Raw genomic sequence first — 24047 nt, 5'->3', positions numbered from 1 at the left:
AAAGGGCTGCTGGCCATTCACCCAGCTTCCAGTATAGAGTGCCTGCCAGTTAGACTTTTGTCTGTTTCCTTTGGGTTGTTTGTCTTCTTATTCTTAAGAGTACACACACTTTATCCTGATAAGATCCTCCAGCATCCTTTGTCAGCTTTGTATTCACGAGCCTTCTCTCTGCTCGCCCGTGTGCTTTGTTTGCCTCATCTGCCGATGAGCAGAAATTCTTCATTTCAGCAATTCTCATCTATCAACCTTTCCTGCTGTTGTTTGTGCTGTCTGCACCCTGAGTAAGAAATCTCCGCTTGCCCCATCGTGATGATATTCTGCGTGTCTTCTTGTGTTACATCTCAAATGAATCTTTATGTGTTGTGTGACATAGGGTGAAGGTGGATTTCTTTTCCCCTTGCAGTTCGGTTTGTCTTTGCCTTCTGTATTTGATGCTTCATTATGGACATAAGGGATCCGCTGGTTTCTGCATGAAAGTGATGCTTCTATCATTGTGCAGTGCCTCACTGCCACGAGTTTGGTTTTTTGCCGTCAAGTGTGCTCTGCTTAAAACTAACTTATGTACTCTACTCCAGTTTTCTTTCGATCAGCATTGGCATGGGATGGCTCCCACCCCAAGTGTTTGTTTAATCCCCATCTCTTTAAAGTGGGTTTCTTGTAGACAACATGTAGTTGGGTCTTGCTTTTCATGGTTGACTTTTTATCCATCTACTCTGTAAAGTCTGTTTTTTAACTGGAATATTTAGAGTATGGACATATAAAGTGATTATTGATGTGTTAGATTACAATTTATTAAATAGCTAATGTTTTCCGTAAGTGCCCCCATCCTTCCTCCTCCTTCAGTCCCTTTCTTCCTCTCTCTCCCCCTTTTTCTTTCTTCTTTGTCTATGACTTTTTTTGGGGGGGGGGTTTCCTGTGGGTTGAACTGAGATGTTATCAAATTCTACTCTCTTTTCTCTCTTTCTTTCTTTATTTTAAAGATTTATTTTATTTATATAAGTACACTGTAGCTGTCTTCAGACACACTAGAAGAGGGCATCAGATCCCATTACAGATGGTTGTGAGCCACCATGTGGTTGCTGGGAATTGAACTCAGGACCTTTGCAAGAGCAGTCAGTGCTCTTAACTGCTGAGCCATCTCTCCAACCTCTTTTTTCTTTCTTAATGTGTTGGTCATATACATTTTTCTTAGGGATTGAAATATTTTTTGTTTGAAATATTTGTTTGTAATTAATTCAAGTCCACTTTGAAGTGACACTATTTACTATTATACAACGATATGTGATGGCTACTCCTGATTGCCAACTTGCTATACTTAGGAAGAGGGAACCTTACAAAGGAAAAACTCCAGTTGAAATGATTCTATCAAGTTGGCCTGTGGAGATGTCTATGAAGCATTTTCATGATTGTCGATTGATATGAGAAGGCTTAGCCTACTGTGGGCAGTGCAGTGGTATAAGAAAGGTAATTAGTTGAATGTCCTCTTGGAAGCAAGCTACCAAGCAACATTCTTCCATGTTCTCTACTTCTGTTCCACCCTGCAGGTTTCTGCCTTGACCTTTTTTCAGTGATGGACTGAGAACTAGGAATTGTTGGAGAAAACAAGTCTTTTCTTTCCCAGATAGATTTTGGCCAAAGTGTTTATCACAACAAGAGAAACAACCTAGAGATAGTACAAAAGTCTTATCTAAGTGTCTCTGTTCCTTCCTCTTTGAGTATTAATAGCAACTATTTTACTGGTGTGTGAGCTAAACTAACCAGTTATTGATAATATTTTGAACAAGTTGTTATCTGTTAACTTATATATTATGAAAAATAATTTAAGTTGATTAATAATTAATGAATTATTAATTGATTAATATTGATTATTTTTTGAGGTAGAGTCTTATATTGCCTAATCTGGCTTGGAACTCTCTATGTTGCCAAAGATGACCTTGAACTTCTGATCCTCCTTGCTCTACCTCCTCAGTACTGGGATTACTGTGTGCACCACCACTCTAGGTTTTATGTGGGGCTTAGCATCAAACTCAGTGCTTTGGGAATGCCAGGCAAGCGATTTATCCAGTGAGCTAGATCCCTAGCCTCGTTTATTCTTTATTAATCCTCTTTATATCAATCCAATTTCTGGCCTGTGTAATTCCCTTCTCTGTGAAGAAATTCTTTTGTGTAAAATGTTCTACATTTTTGTGTAGAATAGACTATTGGGAACAGATTCCCTCCATCTTTGGGCATACAAAAAAGTATTTATTTCTCTTTCACTTCTGAAAAAATACAATGAATGGGATCTCAGTTCAAGGTTGGTGGGTTTGCTCCTTACTTGAACCTCCTCTCTGGGCTTGCATGGGTTCTGAAGACAACCCTGACATCATCTGACTCTCCTTGCTCTGTTAGGTTCCAACCCCTTTTAAAATCTACCTCTGTCTTTGATTTTAAGTAATTTGGATATGATATGATAGATGTAGACTTTTTGGGTATTTATCCTCTCTGGTGCTATTTTGGCTTCCTGGGTCTATTTTTTGCCATCTGTCATTAATTTTAGAACATGCTCAGTCATATTACTTCAGGCTTTTCTGAAGCTGAAGCCTTATGAATCAAGGAAATGTCTACAGATTTGTGTATGAGCCATGTCCGTGGTCTGTTAGAGACCGTCTTGATTGATGATGAATGTGGGAGGGTGCAGCCCACTGTTGGTGGCACCATTCCCTAGGCAGGTAGGCCTGGACTGTATAAGAAAGCTAACAAAGCATGAGCTTGGGGGTGAGCCAGTAAGCAATGTTCCTCCATCGTCTCTGCTTCAGTTCCTGCTTGAGTTCTTGCCCTAACTTCCTTCAATGATGGATTGTGACCTGGAGATATAAGCCAAAATAAACCCCTTCCTTCCCTAATTTGCTTTTGGTTAGAGTATTATTTTTTTCACAGAACCAGCAAGCACACAAGAGTAACAGGCATTGCTGGGAAGAGGATGTAGCAGCCTTCTTCATGCATGGTAGCCACCTCCCACCCCTGATGGAGCCATGGGAGCTTTTCTTCTGGTCCTTAGTGGGGTCACAGAGGTCAAACTCACAAAAGTACGGACCCCCCACACTATAATGGGACCTCCCTGGGGTTTTACTCCTGCATGTGTCTGAATGGAGCCCCCAATAGTGTTAAAATTACAACTGGAATTCAGGTTCCTGTGACGGTTTCTGCTGTGGAAATCAGGGCTCCCTGTACCACTGTCTGTCTCTCTGGTTCAGGAAGCAGTTGGCCCCATGGCAAGAGGAGTTTTTCATTGTTGATTTGCTTCTCTGATTTCTCTCTTTTTCTACAACAGGAGTGGTGACATCTAAGTTCATCACACAACAGATTGGAAACTAGAAGTGTCTCATTGCTTCTACATGTGTTTGTCCAGGTAATTGAATATCATGTAGTTCCAATATTTTCTCCCTTTTAATTGCTTTGATGACTTTGTCAAAAAAAGAAAATCAATTGACACTGTAATTGTTTATCTGTTTCTGGATTCCTGTTCTATTGACATATCTGCCCATCTTCATATTCATGTCTTATTTATTTTAGTATTACTGTAAACTCAAAATCTGACATGTGTAAGTGTCTCAGTTATTTTCTACTGCTGTGAGGAGGCACTATGGCCAGGCCAACTTAAAAGAGACTGCATGTGTGCTACTCACAGTCCTAGAGGGTTAGAGTCTATGATATCACGGTGGGGAACATGGCAGCAGGCAGGCAGGTATGGTGATAGAGTAGGGGCTGAAAGTTTGCATCTGATCAGCAAATTGGAAGCAAAGAGACAGCTAATTGGGAATGGTGCTTTTTATTTGTTTGTGAGTGTTTGTTTGTTTGTTTGTTTTTGTTTTGAGATAGGGTCTCACTATGTAGCTCTGGCTGTCCTGGGAACCACTTTATGTAGATCAGCCTGGCCTCAACCTCACAGAGATCTGCCTGTCTTTGTCTTCCAAGTGCTGGGACTAAAGGCATTGTGGCCTTTAGTCTGACTTGGTGTGGGCGTTTGAAACCACAAAGCCTGCTCCCAGTCCATACTTCCTCCAACAAGGTCACACTTCCTAATCCTTCACAAATCATTCCACCAAATGGCATCAACTATTCAAATATATGCACCTATGGGAATCACTCTGATTCACTACAATAAGCTCCAGCATTGCTTTAAAAAAACATTTGTTTGACCATAATAGGCTCTCTACATTTATATATATATTTCTGAGTTAGGTTTTAGACTTTTATTTTTAAAGTTGTCCAGACACACTATATGTAGCTCTATTAAATCTTGAAGTCAAATTAGGGGAAGTTGACATCTTAAAATATTTAGCTATTCAATTAAAAAAATGTAGTTATGTTTTCCCACTTAGAGCTTCAGCTTCTCTTATTTTTACATTTTTAATGTGTTTTGGTTCTTTTGTTGAGACTTAGCCACATGTAACAGGGTAAGAGTCCTTAATGAGAGCCTGGTAGAGGCTATTGGTGAAAGGGCAGCCCAGTTTTGGTAGAGACCCCAGCGTTTTAGAGATGCAGGCACCATGAGATGATTTATCAGAGCAGCAACAACAGAGCTGGCCTGAGCCCATAACATCTGCTATGTGTCTTGTTGGTGGCATAGCCAGAGAGGTGGAGCTGACCAAGTTCTTTGGAGCCCAGAGGTTGGTGAGTCCCAGATGTCTGACACTGGCCTTTATCAACACTGTTAAGATTTGCTTTTGCTTTGACTTGATTGTGACTGTGCTCTGATTTTCCTTCTTGGAGTAAAGAATATGTAACTTATTTTTGATTGTACAGGAGCTCCCAGCTGAGAGGTGTTAGATGTTTTAGAGATATTTTGAATATCTGAGGAGGACTTTTAGGATATTTTAGAGACACTTTGAAGTTTGAAAGAGATTTTAGATGCTTTAAAGAGACTGAACTTTTAGGTTGAAACCTTTAAAGACTTTTGAAGTTGTAATAATTTATATTTAGATGTTTTTATTTATATGAGAACTCGAGGGTAAACAAAAACTAGGGAAGGTTATAGTTTAATAGTAATGTATTAGCTTGTCAGTTCAACAAGGGGTCAGTTGTCCTGGTTAGTATTTTTGTCAATAAGACACAAGCTTAGAGTAATTTGAGAAAAGAGAACCTCAATTGAGAAAATGTCCCTACCAGATTGGCTTTTGGACAAACATGTAGGGCGTTGTTTTGATAACTGGTTGATGTAGGAGGACCCAGGTCGCTGTAGATGGTGCTACTTCTGGCTTAACTTTTACAATAAGACAATGCTGAGAAAGCTTCAAGGAGCACGACATTAAGTAGCTCTCACTCTTCCATGGCTTCTGCTTCAGATGATGTCTAAGGGCTCCTGCACTGACTTCGTCATTGATGGACTGTTGCCTGGAAGTGTAAGAGGTGACATAAAACCTTCTCTTCACAGGGCTTTTTTGGTTAGGGTGCTTTATCATAGTGACAGAAGCTCTAAGACATTCATCCTCTGGGAACAGGGTCTTCTTCTATAGTTTGTCTGTAGCAACTAGCATCTAGTTTCACCACGAGTGATCTGGAGCTAAAATACTGGCTCTCCTGCTCACCTCTTGCTTTCCCCTCCCTTCCTTCCTTCTTTCCTTCCTTTCTTTCTTGGTTCCTTTGTTCCTTTCAGTACATGAGTGCATTTTATATGTTTTAAAGGGATGCTATCTTTGGGAGAGACCCCAGTGTTCACACTATCAGGAGGAGACTCTGGAGCAGGGATGGTAACAGCTGGGTCATAGTCATTTACTAAGTTATGAGATTAATTTAGAAAGCCATAATCTGCATATTTAATTTTTAATTAATTAGCTGATTAATTAATCAATCAATGTTACATATACATGTAATAAATCATGTACATGTTTGCCTGCATAAATAAATGTCTATGTTCTACATGCATTCCTGGTACCCATAAATGTCAGAAGATGGCATGGGATCCCTAGGAACTGAAACTTCAGTGGCTTGTGCCACCAAGTAGGGAGCAAAAACCATAGCTCCCTCCTTAAAGGTAGCAAGCTGTATGTGAACCATCTCCTGAAAAGACGCTGTAAATAGAGAATTATTGACAGAATTTTAGTACTGTTCAGAGTTGGAATGCTGCACTCCCAGAAGTTAGTTTCCTTATCTTAGGGTAGATTTAGTCTCTAGAACAATCATTTCTTGACCAACATCCCGTGTCAATAGATGAAAACCTTTGGGATCTCTTGCCTTAGATGCACTGGCTTTTACCAACCCAAAAAGAATGTCATCAGAGAACATTTAAGGCCTATAAAAAGCCTCACCCACCTCGTTGTAACCACCTATGAGATGTACCCACCAATGTATTTTAAATTCACCTTGATTTGATGGCTTTCCTTGTTCTGTAAAACTATAAAACATCACACAAGAGCTTCCATGTTGGGATGTAGAGTTTAGCGTAACCCAAGTCTGTGCTCCCAGGTCATGATCACTCAAAACAGTTTCAGAACAAGCTCTTATTTTCTTTAAGATGGGAGCTGTGTTTTTTTGCGTTAACAGATAGTTTATTATGAAGCCATATTTGAGAGACAGTGTCCCAGGAAACACAGGTGGGTCACTTCAGATTCCATGATCCATTGTGGAAGCAGCGGCATGATATTTTACAGTAGCAGGACAGTAAAAATTGTAAATGAAAGCAATTTAAAATACACTGGTCTGTACACGGGAGAGGTGGTTACAGAAAGACTGCGGAGTCCCTCTTGTAGGTCTCATAAGTTATCTTATGACATCCCTAGGGTTTGTGCAAGCTACTGTGGTCTGCTTACTCAATACATTTTTAAAAAGGTGTATTTTAAAAATCTATTAATCTCAGGATGTTATGCAAAGAATGGTCATTTTGTTGGCTAACACTAGCTCAACATTAGGCTCTGAACCTGCAACCTTCTAACCTCTCCACATCACTGCAGTTATAATTCTAATCAATCAATCAATCAATCAATCAATCAACCAATCTTTGCAGACACAGCCTCTTTCCAGGAATTCTCACTTATACTGGAAACCAAACCTAGATCCTCCATAAGATCAATGAATGCTCTTAACTACAGAGCCATTTCTCTCTCTAGCCCTGCATCGAACATCTTTAAATCTTGAGGAAGGCAGCAAAGCCATAGGTCACTTGACAGAGTCACTCATCAGAGTAGCTAAGGATGTGAACATGTGCCAACTTACTCAGCAGTTTCCCTAAGATGAGTGTGCAAGTGTGCAAGAGTTTGTCTGTGTGTGCATATGTGTGGGTGCATGGGATTTGCTGAGACTGTGGCCCAGCCCCTCATGCTCAGGAGGTGGATGATGCTGGTTGTCCTGTACTCTGGGGTAGCAGGCCTTCTGAGAACATCAACACCACTTTCTTCACCTGCCAGGTTCCTGCTTCTTGTCTGGCCAGGGATGGTAGGTCAAGAGCACAGGTTGTCCTTTGCAGAGTCTCATGAAGCTCAGAGCAGTGGACTGGACTCCCACTCTTGAGGGTCACCAGTTCCATGCATATCAGAAACACCCTGTAGATTCCATCACGTCACAAGCTTGTGCCCCTGAATTGCCCACTCGGCTGTGTCTGACTGGGCTAATGACATGCATCATTGTGCACGTTCTCGTTGCTCAGGTTTTCTCTTTATAAGTCGCACATAGTGAGCTTCAGAACTCAGCCACAGAAGGTGAATAAAAAATGCCCAATAAATCTGGAACACACCTTCCACCAGAACACCATATGCAAATGACAGCACAATTGCATTGTCACCCTGGAATGCTGGCAGCAGAGGAGCTATTTAAACTGAGGTCTATATAACTGCTGTGGTGTTTTCTGGAGGCAAAAAGGCAGTAAGCGGGGATGTGTGTGCCAAGCTGTGTTATCCAAAGCAAACCACTAGCGTTACGATGTGCACTTCAGTTCAAGCTTCCTTCTGCTTGCAAGTGAAATCCAGGGACCTGTCCAGTCCAGGGATGGACTCTTGGGAATAATTTTCCAAGCCATTTGTTTTATCCTATAGCTCCCAGCATTTGGGCTGCTCCAGCCAGAGCCAGTTGCTCAGCCTGGTTCAGGAATACTGATGCCTACCATCCAACCTGGATCTGTTAGATAAGAAGGTGGTAGCTTCCAGAATGGCTGTCACATCACAGACATCTGGGCATCGAAAGAAAGACAGGACTGATTGTGTGGGCCACTAGGGGATGCTAAAGTGGATCTTAAAGCTGGCTCTTTAAAAAAGAGTTTTAGAAATGGCACATAGCATTCTCTTACAGTCGAAGGAAACTGTGCTTCTGTGCAATGTGCACAGCTGTAGAGATGTCTTGGTCCCCTCAGCTGACTCTGTAACAAAATGCCATAGACTAGAAGTATGTTAATACTAAATTTGTGCCCCCACCCACCCAGTTCTGGAGACTGAAAGCTTGGGTAGTCTTGGTGCAACAGAAAGATCTAGCTCTTGGTTGACCAACAGCATCTTTCCTTGGTAGGAGGGGTAGGCAGCTCTGGGAACACTGGCCCCATCGTTGTCCACCTCGTGGTAGAATAGGGCTTGGAAGGAGAGGCAATAAGACTATCACAAAAGAAGCTAGCTTTCAGGAAGACAGAAAATACCTCTCCACTGGGGCTACCTGGGAGGGACAGAGCATCTGTGAGAGAAGCCATGTAGCTGCACACATAGGAGTAGTGTGCCTTGTCCACAATGCTCAAAGGCTCACCACTCTGACCATGAGAGCTTGCAGTCTTTCTAGCTCTCTGGTCCACTTTTTCAGGACCACCTTTCTCTTTTAATAGATCTGCTCAAATACTACCACTTCTCCCAACGCTATTCCTGGTCCAGTTCTTTGGATCAGGACACAAGTATATGGAAATCTTAATGGTTGCCTTCTGGATTCCGAATCACATCTCAAAAAAACCAGGATCCAGCTTCCAGACTCCATCAGCTCCCATGCCTCAACCTCCTATGACCACTTCCACAGGTCCTAGGTTTTGATATAAATTTAGCTGGGGGTGGGACACGAACATTCATTCCAGAGCAGCTCTCATGTTCAGGGAGGAGGGAGGGCAAGCCTAGAAAGTGCAGAGAGAGTCACTTACCGCTTGTCTGTTGACAAAGACATCTCTCCTATGAGAGAGCCATCATCCGTCCATTCCCTAAATGGCTCTAAAATGAAGTTAGAAGTAATTGTAGAGGCAAATGATGTGTGAAATGTCAGAATGACTAAATAATAATAAAATGCTCGCAATTAAACCCTCTGCTGCCCTCTGTTCCCACCTGGTGCGGTCGCACCAACACTCCCCCCCCCCCCACCCCATCTCTGTTGACGTCTTGTGATCGGAGGATCTCATCTGTGAAGGTCCCTCAGATAAACATCACTCTGTCTGGCAGCCAAGTGAAGTGTTTCTTTGTTAGCGTGCTTAGAATCACCCCATGATTGAATGTCCGAGCCAGGAGGACCCAGCACCATCTTGGGGCTGCGTGTGGCAGTTTTCGGTAACAGAAGCCCATGGCCAAATATTTGGCAGTAGGCTGTGATGTCATGGAATGATGGTGGTGACTCCACACATTCCTTGTGGCAGGTCTTTCCCATCCTAGACCGAGAGCATATTTTTGTCTTCCATTTTAAGTCATTTGACATTTGCCATGGGATATAGAACTAACCAATTGTGGCTGCCTCAGCATGGAGCTCCGTGCTTCTTAACTGCTGGGTTCTAGAAAGCAAGGGGAGCAGGGAGGCAGCTATGGTCCATATCAGGAATCAGACACAGCTGGAAGTATTATGGGGCATAGTCTTCCAACCAAGGTCTTCCAGGAAGGCCTGGGTGGAGCAGGATGGATATGTGGTCATGTGCTTCCTCAAGATCAGTGGCCTAGCCCTTCTCAGGGATGTTGGCCCGTTTCATGACTTGCTAACACTGGATGCTGAGCAGATTCATAAGACACATCTAATCTAGCTTCAGTGGAGATGAATTCATGTTGCCAACTCTTTGGGGGAACAAACCACATCTTAAACTTTTCCCACTCTACTATTACATCATGAAAAGCTTCCATGTTGGGCTGTTGTCTCTTTGGTGGTGCAGAGGGCATTAGCATCTAGGCAGCATTCAAGGAATGTGTGGCAAGGTGACACCCTGGTGGCTTTGGTGAGAGCTGATTTTGGTGCCTTTATAATCTTATTGGGTCACAGTGATACAGCTGATCAGGTTTGGACTGGAATATCATTACAGGATGTCTTACAGTTTCCACTTCTGGGAAGAGACACTATAATCAAGGCAACTCTTATAAAGAACATTTAATTGGTGTTGGCTTACAGGTTCTGATGTTCAGTCTATTATTCTCATGGTGGGAAACATGGCAGCATCCCGACAAGCATTACACACTGGAGGAGCTGAAAATTCTACATCTTGTTCTGAAGACAAACAGAAGAAGACTGTCATCCTCGGGCAGCTAGGGGAAAGCACTCTAAGCTCATCCCCACAGTGACACACTTCCTCCAACAAGGCCACACCTCAAAATAGTGCCACTTCCTGGGCCAAGCATATTCAAACCACCACATGGGACATTTATGAGAAAATTGGGTGAAAACCTAATTGAACTCCATGCGCATACACTCCACTCTAACAGCCAGATCTGGAAAACTTCAAGTTACCTGTTGACTCTTGCTTCCATTTCCTCTGATGACTTTGAAGAAAACGAGAGACATCAGATCATTGGATGGTCCTGGAAGTAGAGCGTGGGACTGCAGTCTCTTTTATCATGTGATGAAAAGTTGTCCTCTATCATGTGTTCCCACCAAGAGGTATTGAGGTGCCTCAGGGTCAAAGCAAAGGAATCAATATGTTGTATATGGAACATTAAAAATGGCAAGCCAAAGTAAACCTATCTTCTTTTTTAAGTATCCTAGATATGTGTTACAGTCATGACAGTCAAGTTAACACACCATTTTACATAAGGGGAAACTTGAGTTCATGATCATAAGGATAAAGAGGAGATCTGAGATTAGAACTTGGGTGTCAGTCTTGGGTAGATCAAGGCTATGTGGTCAACGATGACATCATGGATAAGCTGGTATTCTCTAAGCCCTTGGCATGGACTGCTTTACCTAGCATATAGGCTTGCTAAGGGAGATGCTGAGCACCAGAGCCTCTGCTGGCAGTGGAGATGCTGGCTTGGACCCAAGACTCCAAAGCCCAGGGGAACAGATAGCTTAAGGAGCCATTCTCAGGATACTGGATTCTCAGCACTGCTACCATGAGGCACTGAGAAACAATGTTGAAGCCCTCACTGTAGAGAAGTTGGTGTGGGCGGTATACTTAGGGACTGTAAGTGATCTCTGCTGAGAAAAGCATGGAGCCTTAGAGTGTTTCATTCATTTCTCATGGATGCTCTGTGTCTGGATAGGCTAGTGTATAACTTAGAGTATCCTTGTCTGAGCTGCCTCACAAAGGTGTGAGGGTGTTCTTGTGTCAGTTCATAGAAATTTAGGGTATCAGTCTTGGTTAGGTTGTGATAAAACACCATGACCAAAAGGCAAGTTGGGAAGGAAAGGGCTTATTCAGCATACACTTCCACATTGCTGTTCATCACCAAAGGATGCTAGAATAGGAACTCAAACAGGGCATTAGAGACTACATCTTTTGGATTCCAGAGCATACCAATGACCATGTGAGGCATTCAGACTTAAGGACTGAACAACTATTGGATTCTTAGACTTTCCATTGTTGGAATAGTTAGACCAGTGGAATAGTCAGACCACAGACTGTGAGCTTCTCTAATGAATTTTATTTAGATAGGTAGATAATAAATGATAGATGATTGATTAGGTAGATAGATGATAAATAGGTAGATAGATAGATAGATAGATAGATAGATAGATAGATAGATAGATAGACAGACTCTAATGCCAATGAAGGATTGAACTTGTTAGCAAGAATGAGGGCTTCCCTTTTCCATGTCCCTTATGTAGGCTGCCACCAGACGATGTAGCCCAGGTTTAGGGTGGGTCTTCCCACCTCCAATCCAGAAAAGCAATCCCTCACAAGTATACCCAACAGCTTGGGCTTAGGATATAATTTGAATTCCAGATATAGTCAAGTTGACAACCAAGAACAGCCGTCACAATCACCACTGTCATGACTATCATTGTCTCTACTGCCATATCACCATCACCACCATCATTACCATCACTGCCAATGAAACCAAGACAACCATAATCATCATCGTCACCATCAGCACCATCTCCACTATCCATTGTCACCACCCTTCATTCTCTCCATCACCACATCGTCTCCATCACCATCATCATCATCACAAGCACCACCACCATCATCACTGCCATCTTTACCACCACAACCACTACCACCACCATCATCACTTCCATAATGACCATCATTATTGTCACTGTTAGAGTTGTTTCTCTTGCCATCAGATTCATGAGCATCTGCTATACTGTCTGAGCATATGTGCGCTCGCCATCCATCTGGTGTGAGCCATATGATTCTGACGAGTGTCCATGGATTCTACAGGTTGTAAGCGCATGCTCAGTGACTTCTAAATTGAATTGAGTGTTGCCAAATACAGACCATTTGGAAAGGGAGATGACAGCCTGTTGAATTGGCGGGGATGGTGGAGCCAACATGTGAACACGGGCTCCCAGTTCTACCATGTCTCAATGGTTGAACTTTCATTTCTGAGAAAACCTCGGGATAATTAACACTTCAAGTATCATGGATAGAGGAACAATCTGGAGCAAGTTGGTTTGTTATGGTGGTGGCCCATAAGGAGATGGGGTACTGGGTATGGCCTGGAGATTCCACAACACTTGGTCAACAGATGATGTTTAGGGAAAAGAGAATATAAATGAATGCTGTTGAGGGCTTAACATCCCCAAGGGCTGACAGATTGCAGGGCATCTGAGAAGTGCACACTGCTAGAGGGAACCGGAGCTCTGCAGTGTAACATCACATTTCTCCATACTCAGTTTTTTTTCATCTGGAGGATGGGACTCCAGAGAGCATTGGATCAATAGGTTCACCATGGGGATGGGATGAGTGGGACATAAGATATTGATCTGGATGCAGTCAAGATGGCCCAGGAGCATCACAGGGAGGAACAACCTCGGTGTCTAGGGCTGGTGATCAAAAGCTTGCTTCTTACTCAGGCAAATATAGTTCCTACAATCTGTATCTCTGGGCACCAAGCCCTTATGTGTCAGCTCAGCATTCCTGGCTAAGTTTGGCCCAGGGTGTCTTTGTTTCTGCAGTGAAAAGCAGCAGGAATGAAAAAGTTCTCTTAGTAGATAAATGATCTACCAAGTGGCCTGGTTTGTCAAGGCCACTTGTCCCCAGACACTTGGTCTTATTTACAAATAAGAGAGCTAAAACAAAATGGATCCTTGAGCCCAAAGGGACCAGAGTTGTGGGTGCTGGGACAAAGGGGAGTTCTGCCATGTGCCTAGATCATATTACGTAGAGATTTTAATTTGTGTTGTTCCACTTATAAAAGAGATGGAAAATGCAAAAATCTCATTTGCGAAGTGATTAATATCAAATGTCCCACTTCAAACTGGCTGTGCCTAAGTAGCTTGACTCCATGGTTTTGCAGCAGTGCTCAGTTTCTGAGGCCAAAGGGAAGTGGGGCAGGAAAGCTATAGAGTGGTAGAATATAAAGAAAGGTTACATTTGGGTAGTGGCCAGAGGGCTCTGCAGGTTCTACTGGTGGCCCAGTTAGTGTGCAGGGTCCTCCTCAGCCAAGTCACATACACTAGGTGTTCTAGGTTTCTGATCCACTGACTACACTTAACAGTATGCCTGGGTTACAACCTGATCTTAAGATATTATTTTTTTTAAACTTGACAAGAAGTGAGACTTGTTATCCAAAATGAACAGATGGCTTTGATCCTAAGAGGCCAAACCAAACCTCACTGAAGTCTGATTATAACTCAGCTTCAAAAAATTGGCAGGACAGATTTTATAAGATTATGTAGATAAAGAGTTAAATAGGTTGCTTTTCAACACTGTCAATCTATCTATCTATCTATCTATCTATCTATCTATCTATCTATCTATCTATCTATCTATCTATCTATCTATTTTTATCATCATCATCATTTACCTAAACCATCTATCTATTATATATATATCAATCATATATCTATATATTTTAAAATAATTTAAATTGGTATAGCTCAGCTTATCTTAAGAGGGTTTTTCATATTCTTTTTTTCTTCCTCCTTCCTTATTTCTTTTTTTTCTTTTGGATACAGTAAAGTTAAAAAAAATCCTACAATCAATCACAGTGTCTATGGCTTGGGCTGCAATGTGGTAGCCCATGTGTTGTCATACTAGAAGCATTTCACACATAAGGCCATGAGTCCTGAAGTTTGACCTAACAGGGTGGGTTCACTGTGGAATTGAGAGGGGCAGAAGTTCAAGCTCCAAGAGGAAGAGGGACAGGGGGGTGAGAGGGGGTGAGAGGAGGAGAGAGGGGGGGAGGGAGGAGGGGGAGAGGGGGGAGGGAGAGAGAGAGGGGGAGAGAGGTGAGGGGGGAGGGGGAGGGGGAGGGGGAGAGAGGGAGAGAGGGGGAGAGGGAGAGAGGGAGATAGGGAGAGAGGGAAAGAGAGGGAGAGAGGGAGAGAGGGAGAGGGAGAAGGTGGCAGCAGGATGTGGTGCCATAGAGTTGAAAGCTTGCAGGTTGGGACCAGAATGAGAAAAGGAGGCTAGCATGCCTAGAATATAAAGGAAACTCTGGGAAATGGAAGGTGTGCCTCCGTGTGCATCAACCCAAGTCTTAGCTTGTAACCCCAAGTTATTGCTCTTTCTGTCCATTGTCTACAGCCATGCTGGGGAGCCCCAGAGGCTTCGAAAATGGCTGACCAGGGTATCTCCTTCACTCAGGGAGGGAGCTGCACCTTGCTCTCAGCTTCTGTCCTTATCTGATGTGGACATACCATCTGTTGAACCATCTCTGCTCACTTTCCCACCTCTCCTCACTTGGATGAAGGTAGACTGGACACAGGGGTGACTTGATGAAACAGCTAGGTCAAGGGAAGGGAATGGCTTGATGAAGGACACCAGGAAATCTCGTGTAAATTAATCACGACAGATGCAAGTGGGTGGAGAAATGAAAAGCTAATCAAAACCCAGACCAGAGAAGTGGAAAATGAAGATTGAGGAGCCGAGCTCCTGCAGACCTCCCAGTGGGTTCTGATGTTTGCGGCTCCTCAATTTTCTTTCCTCTGGTTTAGGCATGTCTTTTAGGATAGCCTTATCCCTACAGCACAGCCACACCATTTCACACACAGTCTCCTCCCAGTCAGGGAGTAGGGAGACAAAGCTGGTTAACTCCCATCTTCTAAACTGCCACACACCAGGGAGGATGGGTTCTGTGTAACCAGAGGCGCCTGTGGAGCTTGGCGGTAATACTGAAGACAGGAGCATCTTGGGACATCTGAAGGGAGTGGAGGGGAGGGTTTAGTGTGAGTGTGTTTTTAGAATTTGCGTTTGGCATGTGGTTAAAATGAATCTTTCAATTCGTCAGTTAGAGTAATGAAAAAGGAGACAAGTCATTACAATTTTTCTGTCCTTTGAGCCAGCCTGTGTTGGAGAATCTGTCTGGGTTTTTCATGAGGTGTCATCAGGATTTACATTTTCCAATTTCAATGTACATGAAAAAATAATATATGTGATGTTTTCGGCTGCACGATATCCCTGGTAAACTACATAAAAGCCCACATTAGTCATGCGTCTGCTCACGTGAACACCACAGGCAGACAACACAACACAAATTTTGTGATAGGACACGAGGCTATGAGTGCTGGCATGGGACTGAGTTTGTTGCAGCATCCAGTGGTCCTCAAGCAGTAGATCTTAGCCAGCTGCAATTCTGCTTCCTACTCAAACAGGGCAGTGCTGGAGAAAGTATTTATGCTTATAACCGAGGCAACAGTTGCTACTGGTATCTGTTGGGTAGAGGCTAGGGTTACTGTTATATGGCCTATAGTGCACAGGATGGCACCTACAACCCACACAAAAAAATCCAGCCTCCAAGTTTTAATGGTACTAGGGTTGATAAATGTTGTAATGAATAATTATGATTACCCACATTTATTAGAGGAAAACCTTTTTATCCACGGTGCTAGTGGAAGAGGTGGTGATGATGTTGATGCTAATGGATACAGTGATAGTGATGATGACGGTGATGGTGACTAAGATCACTATGGTGGTGGTGGTGATGGTATTGATTACGGTAATGGTGATAATAATAATAGTGTTAGTAATGATGATGGTCATAGCAGTGTTGATGATGACAGGGATAATGTTGATAGTGGTGATGATGGTCATGATAATGGTGAAGGTGATGATGCTAATCATGGAAGATGATGAAGGTGGTGACCATGATGGGGCCATGAGGATGGGGATGATATGTGATGATGATGGTGATTATAATATTGATAACATTTAATGGTGGCAATGTGATAATGATTGTGATGATGGTGTTGATGGTATTTGTAATATGTACCGTGATGATGGTTATCATGGTGGTGATGGTAGTGGTATGATGGCTATTCTCCGTTGACAACTTGATTACATCTAGATTTAACTTAACCCCAAGCAGGTGGTTACATCTAGATTTTTTTTTAATCTTAATTAAATCATTTAAAGTGGGTGACCCACTCTTTTTTTTTTAATCAAGGTGGGAAGATAATACCTTTAATCCAGAGCTTTTGAAGTGGGAAGATCCACATTTAAATATGGGCTACACCTTCTGATGGCAGCCTGCCTTAAAGACATGGAAGAAGGAAGCTTGTTCCCTTTGCCTGCTTGCTTTGACTCTCACTAACAAGTCCTTTCCTTCACTGGCATCAGAGTCTACTTCTTTGGGATTCAGGAGAATACAGAAGACCAACTGAGACATCTCACCTCATGGACTTAACAACTACTGGGTTCTTTGACTTTTCTTTGGTAGACAGCCATAGTTGGACTTGGTAGATCACAGCCTGTAAGCCACTCTTATAAATCTCCCCCCCCCCATACACACACACACACACACACACACACACACACACACACACACACACACACAGTAATTTCTGTTCCTCTAGAGAACTCTGACTAATACAAGTGGTACTGGTGATGGTGTATGACTATGGTGACTGTGATGATGCTGTGATTATGGCAATGAGCATGGTGGTGCTGCTGCTGGTAGTGGTGGTGATGATGTGTAATGGTGGTGGTAGGGATGGTGGTTGTTGATGCTACTGATGGTGGTGATGCTGATGATCATGTTGATAAAGATGTATATTTCAAGGTAGAATAATCTTATCATCTGTGATTTGGATGTCAAAAGCCTGATACATGCACGTGGAGCATACTGTAAGTCCCCAGACGCACTGTGCCCATTGGGCATACTTATGCTTTTTTTGTCCCTGAAACAAGCGTGGCGAAGACATGTGCTACCTACTGAGTCCACATTTCTTTTATGGTGAGCACCATGGGCTAGGCCTTTCTGTTTACTATCCTCTTGGCTAAAGGACTTCCTAGGGTCTCTGATCTAGCAACTATGCATAGTATGCCTTGACTTTTTCCTTAGAGCTTTTGAGGAGCAGTCTACTCTGTTCCCTGGCATGTTTCTTCCTGCTCGTGGGGCTGGCTGCTGAAATGTTGAGACTGCTGGCAGTCTCAAATGTTAAGTGTATCTTCCAGGATCTGTAGATCCTGGAAGCCATGGAAGTCTTTGCCAAGAACTTCAGTGGGATATCCTGTAGGCTGAGCAGCCAGTCTCCAGGCCCTGAGTGGCATGCTGGCCTTTGGGCTAGCACCTGACTCAGAAGCTATGTAGTCTCTTCCATCTCTGTGTGCAGCTACTGGGAACACCACATACATTCTCTGCTCCTTGAAGTCTCTCTCTCTCTCTCTGAAATGATTTCTTTGCTTTCTCTAGGACTGGGTTCTGGGTTGAAAGCTTCAAGCCAGGTTCCCACAGATGATTCCAGTTGTGAAAACTACACCTTTAGCTCTTTCCCTAGTGAACGTTTGACTCAGGTACCACTTCCGTGTCACCCTTCAACTGACTGTTAGCCCACATATGCTTCCTCACTTGCATATCTTCTCATAGTGACTGTAAATTGGATGCTCTTAGCCCAGTTACTCAGTGGGAACCTGAGGTTCAAGGTCTGGAACCTGTGCATGGATGTGCACTTGGTGTCTGTGAGGGTTAATTTTGTGTCAACTTAAGTGGACTGCAGGGTGCACAATTGCACAGTGATGCTGGGTGCTTGTGGGGATGTTTCCAGGCTAAATCAGCATTTGGGTTGGTGGATTCCATGAGGTAGATGACCTCCCTGTGAGGATACATCATCCAATCTGACAAGGCCTGAGTCAATCAAGGGAGGAGGGGATTCACCTTTTCCTTTCATTCCTGTTTGATAAGGTCATCTCATCTTCTTTTATCCCCTTAAACTAGGACTTATATCATCTTGTCCTATGATCCTCAAGGCTTCAGATTAACCAGATCACCACATTCTTGGTCTTCCATAGGCTGACTACAAACTAGGACTTGCCAATTTCCCAAATTTTGTGAACTAACTTTATCTATCTATCTATCTATCTATCTATCTATCTATCTATCTACCTACCTATCTCCCTATCTATGCATCTATCATCTATCTATGTATAGATGCCCCAAGCCCCAATTCTTGAATAATGACTCAGAGGCTTAACTAATTAATTAATTAATTAATTAATTAATTAATATATTATTAAATGCATAGATCATAAGCTTTGGCTTGTTCACCAGCTAGCTTGTAACTTATATTAATCCATACCTATATCTATCTATCTATCTATCTATCTATCTATCTATCTATCTATCTATCTCCCTATCTATGCATTTATCATCTATGTATCTACCTATATTTATGTATCTATGTATCTATCTATGTATCTATCTATGTATCTATCTATCTATCTATCTATCTATCTATCTATCTATCTATCTATCTATCTATCTATCTATCTTCCACATCTTTTATCATCTGTTCTCTTCCTTTCTCCCCCATCAGCTGTCTCTCCAGTTCTCCAATTCTATCTCCTTTTCTGGACCTGTGCTCCAGAGAATCTGCCTCGCACAACACATCTGAGAGTCTGACACTGTCTGATGTAACTATGGTCTTTTCCACTCATGCCCCAATTCCTGAATAATGACTCAGAGGCTTAATTAACTAATTAATTAATTAATACATTATTAAATGCCTAGATCATAAACTTTGGCTTGTTCACCAGCTAGCTTGTAACTTATATTAACACATTTATATTACTCTGTCTGTCACAAGGGTAGTTACCTCTCCTCAGTTTTCTATGTCCGACCACCTTGAGTCTAGGCGGGGAAATCTTCCTATGCTTGACTCTTTCCCAGAGTCCTCCTCTCTCTGTCCATCCCACCATCTAATTCTTCCTCAGCTCATTGGCCATTAGATTTTTATTGACACAGTGTATATGAGATTATCCCTATAGTTTTGTCTCCGTTTCCCTCTTAGGCCTTTGTATTTTGATTTTTTTCCTGTTGCTCACAGCCTTGTGTTCTTTTTGTCTTGGCCAAGCATGGATGCTCCTGTCACATCCTTCACAGAAAACTGGATACTACGCCAGCTCGGGGCTTCCTACCGCTTCTGCATACCTTTATAGACCCTCTTGAATGACAGTCAGGAGACCGTGTTACCAACTCCCATGAAATCAGATAGCAATAGCCAGGGTGTTAGGGAGAAGATTTGGATTTGGAGCACTGGACAGTGTTTCCAGGCCTTAATCCTGTTTGGCTAGCAAAAAGCCAGCAGTTTCCTTAATCCTTAGCTCTTTGCACCCTGGAGTCCATCTCGTTACAGACATGAGCTGGGCGTACTGAAACTGTGTTAGTGACAGTGCTGCATGCAGGTAGACTTGTCTGCTTATGGAGACGACATAGGCAGGTTTGTGAGAAAGTCACCATGGTTCGAATCTTCACATGACGATGAGTGAAATTTCCAATTTTTTAAAAAAGTGGAACAAACTATATACAGGAATGAAGTTGTCAAAAAAAAAAAAAAAAACCAAATGTAATCCAAAACAAAAGTAAAACAAAGATTCCATAGGATTTTCCTACCTAGTACAAGCCACTAATAGTCCCATCCACGTATGCAGGCCTGCTAACTGGACCACACTGGTCCCGATCTCACCCAGGTTGGAGAATGGTGGCCCTAATGCTTTTTGATCAAGGGATCAAGGTCTTCTTAATCATGACCTGGGAGACCTGTCATAGCACTCTTTTCTGTCTGTCCCCATCTGAGGTAGCAGTGAGGAACTTGGAGAGAGGCCCCTCCTAGCGGAGCTAGGCAAGATGTGCTGAGAGAGCAGCCTGAGACCTTTGCCCTGACCGTGCTTTCCTGGAAAGCTTGAAAAAATGTGCCCAAACAAAGCACAAAAAAGTGAGGACGTTCCACAGTAGAGCCTGGCTCTCTGAGACAGCCCGTGCCCGAGGACAAGGCTTCTCATTTAGTAAATGACTAGTCCAGTATCCCGAACCCCAAATGACTGCCCCATTCCTTTGTCACTGAGGCCGTAGCAACGAGTCCACCAGACTTTTTGCCTAAAGGTCACCCCTGATGTTCCCAAGCCACCTTTGTAGAAGGATAAAGACATTAAATATGTTTTTCCCTCTTTCATTTTTTGTCAAAGCAAATCATTTTGTATTAAGTTCATTATTTCACTTGTCACCGTTTTTCAGCTAGAAAACCAGCTCCAAGCTAAGACAAATTTCAACCCAACACTGGAATAGAATCCAATTTAGATGTTCCACTAATTCAGCAAAGCTAATTAACTCCGTTCTGCTCTTTGCGTCAGTTTACTGGGACGCGGTGTTTCTGTTTGGTGGGCGGATAAGGAGATAAATGGGTCACTGTATTTATGACTGCTCATTACTGTCTTTAATATCCACACTGGAGAGGGTGCGTTCTGATTACAATTAAAATGCTTTTATACCATTTTAGCAGTAATTGAGCGAACCCAGCAATTTGTACTTTGATTCTCTCGGTTAAGTAATTGACGATCACCAGCCATCATTGGATAATGACACATTCAATCACGGGGCTTCTGCCGGTATGTTCAAAAATATCTCGGGAGCATTCTGCTCGCCACCATGCCTGGGAACAGTCTCTTAGGACAAGTGGGCACTTCGTTACTGATGGCGGATAAGAGAGATCCTTGGTTTGTTCAAAGCTTCTGGGATCTGAAGATTTGAAACTGTCTCACAAAGACTGTGGCTATTGTGTGTGACAATGGAGTCCACTTTGAGACCAGGCAGTGAACAGTCAGTCCCTGAAGAAGCCCAGACAGCCCATAGCTTGTCCATCCCTAACCTATACAGCTAGTGTCTTAAGTTATCATCACTGTGTAAAAAGCAGTTCCTACACAGGTGATGGAAGCTATATATGTTGTTATTCCCCCATGATCTTGTGGATAGCTATGAGGTTCTGCTGGTGCAGGCTGACGGCTGAGGAGGTCTCTTCACCATGTCTGACAGTGACTGGTTGGTGGCTGGACACCTCAGGTCTCCAGTAGGCTGGTTCAGACTCCTTCAGCAGCAGGCTACAAAGGGCATGAAGACTGTACAAGTCCTGAGGTGCAGGCTCGTAGTATCTACTTGAGTTATACCACCTAATGTACTGTAGTTCCACAGTCATACAGACCCCACAGGACGGAGAAAGACATCCTCTGCCTTTAGATACTAGTTTTTATTTATCCGAAAGTCCACAAGGGTCAGAGCCAAACCTCTCCATAAGACCTCTAGGGAACTGCTCGCCTCTCTTCACATTGGTTTCCTCACCTGCCAATCAAGACAGTAGGCATACCTGATTGGCTGCCACGACATTCTGCTGGCAGTGGGACTGTCGCTAATGATGGTTGCTTATTTTTTTTTTTTTTATTAACTTGTCTGAAAAAGCTTACAGTGCTGATATCCAGGTATAATAATAATAATAATAATAATACCATATGGGACATTCAGTCTCAATGTTTTCTGTAGAGATGGCTTCAGTTAAAATTCAAGTTGCGTAGGAAAGTACAGTACAAGGGGATAGAGCAGCTAAGATTTCTACTGTGGTCAGAATTATTTGTGTGTGTGTGTGTGTGTGTGTGTGTGTGTGTGTGTGTGTAGGTACACATGCATGTGTATAAGTGTACATGTAGAGGCCAGACAGCACTTTGTATGATGTTCACTTGTTTTCTGAGACAGAAATTCTCTTTGACCTGGAAACCATGAACAGATAGGCCAGGCTGAATGGCCAGCCAGCTCTGGAGATTATTCTGTTTCTGCTTTCTCAGTGCTGGGGTTACAAGTGTGTGCCACCCATGTTTTTATTTTTTTAAAATTGTCTAGTGCATCCTGTATACACACACACACACACACACACACTGGTCTGCGTACCGAGTGCTATCTGAAGGGATCTGCAGGGCTCTGACCTGGTCAGAGTGGCCAATGAATTGTGGCTTTCTGACAGGGAGTCTGAGCAGTGGGCTGCCGCTGTCCTGGAGTCAATGTCAGGTAGCAGGATGCAATGGGCCTATGACAGCTACTCTCAGATGGTCTTTGATGAAATAATTCATGTACTTTATTCCTTGTGGGTAAGGTCTTATATACGTTTTGGGGGTGCATTGGGGTCTAAAAGCAGATGCTTTCTATTGGGTTGATACGAGATTTTAGGGATGCCTCATCTGCATGTGGAGGGGCTCTGGGTGTTGCCCCTACATGACTGATGGTCACAGTCCTCTCCATGGCCTGTTGTGGTCATGTGCTCCGGGACAGGAATCTGGTTGGGAGTAGATTAAACACCTACCATTCTTAGATATGAGAATTACCAGGGTTTCTGAATCCGCTCAACCTTACCAAGTTTTCTGTCTGGTGGCATGGTCTACTGCCACCCCCATACACATATACATATGCATACACAAACACAAACACACACACACACATATACACACATACACATACATACACACATACACAAACACATATACATACACACACATACACACACACAAACACAAACACATATACATACACACATACATATACACATACACACACAAATACACACACACACACACACACACACACACACACACACACACACACATAGTCTCAATTTGACACAGAAAGGAAACTAGAATAGTATAGGTCCTGGGATAGAATTTAGGTCTTCATGCTTGCTAGATCAACACTTTACCAACGAAGTCATCTTTCCGTTCCCCAGAGATGTTGTTTTTGACAATGGGATGGACTCCAGTCAGGTCTTCTTCAATGGCAGTCCCCTGTGGTGGCACCGTGCCACTGACATTGTGGTGAATGAGCTTCATCTTCAACAGGCTCAGCACACAGTCCAGGGGGCCATGGCCCTCACTGGGAGTTTGGTCATTTGGTGTCACAGTACAGTGTGGCTTAGGACGGCTGTTTGCAGATTCTTGAGGGGAGCTGGATGCCGTCCATTAACATATGGGAGACTGTGAACGTATTTTACGTTTCCCAGTGGGCCCCAGGAACTGGTGTCTGCCTTTGGTTCTGTACTTAATGAATTGGGTCCTATCTTGTTTTCTGTTGCTATGATAAAACATCCCTAAAAGAAAGACGTCTAGGAGAAAGGGCTTACTCGGCTCACTGTTCTAGGTCATAGCCCATCACCGCAGGTAAGTCAAGGAAGCAGGACCTTGAGGCATCTGGCCACACCACATCCACGGTCAAGAGCAGACGGAGAATGGACATGGGTATGCATGCCAGCACCCAGTCCACATTCTTCACTTTTATTGGGTCCAGGACCCAGGGAGAGGTGCCTTCTAGTTTTAGGTTAGGTCTTCTTAGCTCAATTCATGCAATCAGGATAATCCCCGCAAACACACCTAGGAATAAACCTCTCTATGCCCCATGTGAAACACATGGCTGCATCTCATCTTCTCAGACTCCAGCATCTGGGCTGAGGCTCAGTATCACCTGTAGATCCAAGTTCAGACTTCCTACCTCTTCCCGTGCTCCAGCTTC

The 24047-nt window shown here is 43.2% G+C and overlaps 1 long non-coding RNA gene across 2 annotated transcripts in view; it reads left to right on the top strand.

Annotated features, from left to right (window-relative positions):
- Positions 1-24047, top strand: part of Gm35831 — a 93188-nt gene that overhangs the window by 50508 nt on the left and 18633 nt on the right. For both annotated transcript variants that reach the window (XR_001781737.1, XR_875559.2), the window contains exon 2: positions 3314-3391. This is a non-coding gene — a long non-coding RNA (predicted gene, 35831). The remainder of the gene's footprint in view (positions 1-3313; positions 3392-24047) is intronic.

The sequence above is a fragment of the Mus musculus genome, chromosome 15 (assembly GCF_000001635.26).
Source record: "Mus musculus strain C57BL/6J chromosome 15, GRCm38.p6 C57BL/6J".
NCBI lineage: Eukaryota > Metazoa > Chordata > Mammalia > Rodentia > Muridae > Mus > Mus musculus.
This window is presented reverse-complemented; position numbering and strand designations above follow the sequence as displayed.